At 42.8% G+C, this 4694-nt stretch overlaps 1 non-coding gene across 1 annotated transcript; it reads left to right on the top strand.

Annotated features, from left to right (window-relative positions):
• Positions 1 to 3336: 3336 nt before the first annotated feature.
• On the top strand, positions 3337 to 3411 carry Trnac-gca (transfer RNA cysteine (anticodon GCA)). Its single transcript has one exon. It is a non-coding gene; the product is annotated as a tRNA-Cys (tRNA).
• Positions 3412 to 4694: the final 1283 nt, after the last annotated feature.

The raw sequence follows: 4694 nt of genomic DNA, 5'->3' as shown, positions 1-4694 counted from the left end.
CTTCAGAATATTGCAAAGCATCGGCCTCCTATCCTCCCTTCCCTGGCCTAATCTGCACTGCAGGGCATGTCTCACTCATAAAGTGGACAGTACCTGACACTCCCCATGGCTAGCCCAAGCATGACGACTTTTATGGAGAGGCTGCCCACCTGTGCTGATGCCGGAGAACCACTCTTTCCCTTTACGTTGGTCGCTGCCTTGCCTGTCACAGATCCATCGTCTTCCCATTCCCACGCACTCACAGAAATCACAGAAAAACCAAGGAAGTCCTCCACAAGTTAAGTGTATTTCACATTAATTTAGTTAGAATTCTGTATGTGCCATCAATTCAATTTAATGAAACATTATTATTATATTCTGCTCCATCACTGTCCTAAAATTAGTGTGTTATTCTCATATTAAATGAATGGGGCACGTAAAATACTATTCACTCATTGCTTGTTTTTAGGTCTGAAGATGGTCATCACTGACTAAAATTAATGTTCTGACTGATACATATTTCTGTTCGATAGCTGGATTTGTAATAAAATTAAATAATACTCTTAAAAATGTAGCCAAACTAAAAACACAGGCTACTATATCCATTCGTTCTACAGATGGAAGTGAGTGGTCATTCCAACCTGGTTCCTAGTGTTTTTCCGATCTTCACACTGAAGTAGCATTAGACGGTATGGTGTTTGCTGATTTTTACTTCCCTCTTCGATAGTATTGTTACCCAGTTCTCCATGGGGACTTTTCGACGGCTTTTCACAGTGTTGGAGTATCGGATATTGTAGTTCGTTCTCCTTCCCGCAAATTGCTGTGTCTGGATGGGCCTTCCATAGAATTTTATGTTTGATATTGGCCTCTGAAAGGAGATACGCTAACATCTTAGGTGAATGAAGTGGTGCGAGAGGAACACTTCCTGCCCACCTTGAAGGTAGAAAAGTTGATTAATTTCCGAAAAGACAGAACGACTGTTCGTGGATCAAGTCTGGCCGATGAAACTACTCAGTATTGGTTATAAAATCAAAGTGCGGGTGATAAATAGCAGCTTGTCAGTTTTGCTAGCGCGTTATCCGTTTGTCTCTTGGGTTGTACTCGCCCGACTCCAGTTGCTGAATGTCGTGATCTCATCTCAATTGCTTCCACTGTTCCTGTGTCGGGAGCTTTATTTCCTACTATTTTAATCAAAGGTTTGACAGAGTTAGTCACGATTTTCTGTTGCGACTGTTGACAGCTGTTGGTTTTAATGATGGTGCACAACGGATGTTCACCTCTTTAGTTACTGGTATTCAGGCGTCTATTGACGTGAACGGTCGTCTTACTCCCCCATAGCAGTGTGTCGAAGTGTCCTGCATGGGAGTTCCCTCTCTACGTCGTCATTTGTGCTCTTTCTGGAATCCTTACTACGGTCCATAGCTGCTCGATTGAGTGACTGATCGTTACTGGGTGAAAGATTCATTGTTCGCGCAAGTGCAGATGATGCTATGGTACTTCTTCGTAGTCACGACGACATACCGATGCTCAAGGACGTTGTAAGAGGTCCGAGCAGATGTAATTTCGATGTATTGCTCATGCGCTGCCTGCGATATGCAAGATATAAGAGAATCTCTGACCAGAGAGCAGTGTTGACTGCAGTAGGAACTGTGTAGCTGTAGCAGTAAGTTGTTGCTAGTGAGCAGTCTGCTCTGGTCTGGTCTGGTGTATCGTGTTGGTGGCCCGGCCGCGGTGCAGTGATGCCGGAGCCTGGGTATTATTGTATAAGGTAAAAAGCAGCCTCGCGCATATGTAGTAATGTTATCTCAAGTCCCATGTAAATGTTTTAAAAATCTCGTAATAATAATCTTTCTCATAAAAAGTAACTTTTAACAACCATTCATTTCAATTTAAAGAATTTACTAATTTCTTCAATCCATGATCATCCCGATTATTGCAAAAGAAAAATCAGTTGTTTCCTTTCATAAATGACAAATCTATCGGCCAGCATAGCACAGGGCTGTGCCAGAAAAAATTTATTGTAAGAGCAGATATATATGCGTTATCCGGCGACTCCATTGAGGTAAGAATTTTCCTTTTTTTATTTAGAATGATCTTTCAGGGCCATGACGCAGCAGTGCTGACGTCCAAAATTTACCAGGTTAAATTCACAGTCAATTATTGAAAAGTCAAAAGTGAGCGACAATTTAATTGAGAGGTTAGTTACATTGTATTATTACCAGGTTACTGAATGTATTTTTTGTTGGGACGTTACACTGAATGTGAACGACATAATTACAATTTTTACTGTTGAGAGGTTTAGGAATTTTTCTGTTTTGAGGTTACACTAAATTAGAATATTGGCTCTGAGCACTATGGGACTTTACATCTGTGGTCATCAGTCCCCCAGAACTTAGAACTACTTAAACCTAACTAACCTAAGGGCATCACACACATCCATGCCCGAGGCAGGATTCGAACCTGCGACCGTAGCAGTCGCGCGGTTCCGGACTGAGCGTCTAGAACCGCTAGACCACCGCGGCCGGCAAATTAGAATATTATTTATATATTTTTTTTATTTTGTGGGGATGTTACAACGTGTTGATGCATTTTGTCATCTTATGGGAGCGCAGATTAACGACCGGAAATATGGGTTACCCAATTTACGAGGATTTTATGCGATTGAGATTTCATAGGCTGTGGTGATCGCCCGCCTAGAACCGCTAGACCACCGCGGCCGGCAAATTAGAATATTATTTATATACTTTTTTTTATTTTGTGGGGATGTTACAACGTGTTGATGCATTTTGTCATCTTATGGGAGCGCAGATTAACGACCGGAAATATGGGTTACCCAATTTACGAGGATTTTATACGATTGAGATTTCATAGGCTGTGGTGGTCGCCCGCCTTCGATCGTTTGGTGTTATAATTGTTCACTGTCTGATGAAGATGTCTGCGCTAAATTGGAAGTGCATCACTAGAAGCATTCAAGTAACTCCCACTCGTTACGTCATAAGATTCGGACCTTCATCACTTATGTGCTGAGAAAAGGTATTTTGTTGAAAGTTCCTGGCAGATTAAAACTGTGTGCCGGACCGAGACTCGAACTCGGGACCTTTGCCTCCGTGGGCAATTGCTCTACCATCTGAGCTGCCCAAGCACTACTCAGGACCCGCTCTCACAGCCTTACTTCCGCCAGTACCTGGTCTCCTACTATCCAAACTTCACAGAAGCTCTCCTGTAAACCTTGCAAAACTAGCACTCCTAGAAGAAAGGATATTGCGGAGACATGGCGTAGCCACAGCTTGGGGAATGTTTCCAGGTGAGAGTTTCACTCTGCAGCGGAGTGTGCGCTGTGAGGACGGGTCGGGAGTCGTGCTTGGGTAGCTCAGTTGGTAGAGCACTTGCCCGCAAAGGCAAAGGTCCCGAGTTCGAGTCTCGGCCCGCACACAGTTTTAATCTGCCAGGAAGTTTCATATCAGCACATACTCAGCTGAAGAGTGAAAATCTCATTCTGGAACGCTATTTTGTTGCCTACATTTTCCCCTTCCTGTGATGACGGACCAAAAGCTACAACGGTTATCAGACAAATTTATCTGGCGAAACTCTATTTTTCGAGTGCTCCACGAGGTTATGGCGAGACCCAGGCTGTTGGGAAGTTTTAGCCTCCCTGATATTCTGGCCAAGGCTTCTGCCTTATTTGCTCGACACACTTTGTTAACATGTCTTCGCATCTCCCACTCACTTACAGCTCGCTCTTTCCCTCCCTCCCAACTTCGAGCTTAACCCCTTCAATAGATGTTGGTAGGATAAATAATAAATTAAGGCGTTTTCGCTAATTTTTTTCTTGATGTCAGATATTTGAGGGTTGACATTCTTTCACAGTTGCATCTCTCTGTCAAAATGCTATTATGTCACTAGACGTTTCCAAATCGCACTTCTGCTGTGGGGTCCTTGTCGCCAGAGACATATTCGAAGATTGTTTGGTCCAAAGTCAGCCCACCTATTTTTCCGATGTAAGTGGTTTCCTGAGGTACCATGTCGTTCATAATCTTCTCCTCACCAACGTCCGACTTTTCGTATTGGTTTTAGTGAGACAAACCTGCGCAGTCGTTCCCATGAAATGGATACTTTATGTCATCGGTTAGTCGCATACGGACACAGACATTGGAGATGGCTCCGCGACAATTGCCAGGACGATGGAAGCGGCAGACTCCAGTGAGATTCTCCTGCGCACCATTTCAACATTCTTTCCTAGAACGAAGAAACATAACGGTTATGTTGCTTGTTGGACATTATATTCATTACATACTGGAGAGCGGCTACGACCCGCAACATTGTGCCCTTCACGAATATGTGGTTACGGCCCACTGAACATAGCAAGGGATGCCACGCTATCCTGAGCTTTTAACGAATACGCTGTACGTAGTATTTAACCGTCATGTAGTTGGATGAAGTGTAGAATCCCTTTTCTGTTGAAATGTTTAACTGTTGTTAACTTGCTTTTGGAAAACATTACAAAAAAACAAAACTAGTCGAAACTAAAAAGGAAGTTGTTCACTGGTATTGTTGATATTTTCGTGATACTCCCTTTTAGGATGTATTTTTAGAGAGTTTATTTTCATTTTGTGGCTCTCTTTGTCTCTTTCTGTTTAATTAATAAGAAGAATAAACAATGTTCCAGGCCACAACTGTAAATGACTTTTTTTCTCTTTTAAGTGGCAGAAATAATG

Source organism: Schistocerca serialis, chromosome 2 (assembly GCF_023864345.2).
Source record: "Schistocerca serialis cubense isolate TAMUIC-IGC-003099 chromosome 2, iqSchSeri2.2, whole genome shotgun sequence".
In the NCBI taxonomy this organism is placed as follows: Eukaryota; Metazoa; Arthropoda; class Insecta; order Orthoptera; family Acrididae; genus Schistocerca; species Schistocerca serialis.
Note: the sequence above shows the minus strand (reverse complement) of the source record. Positions and strands in the feature narration are given on the sequence as shown.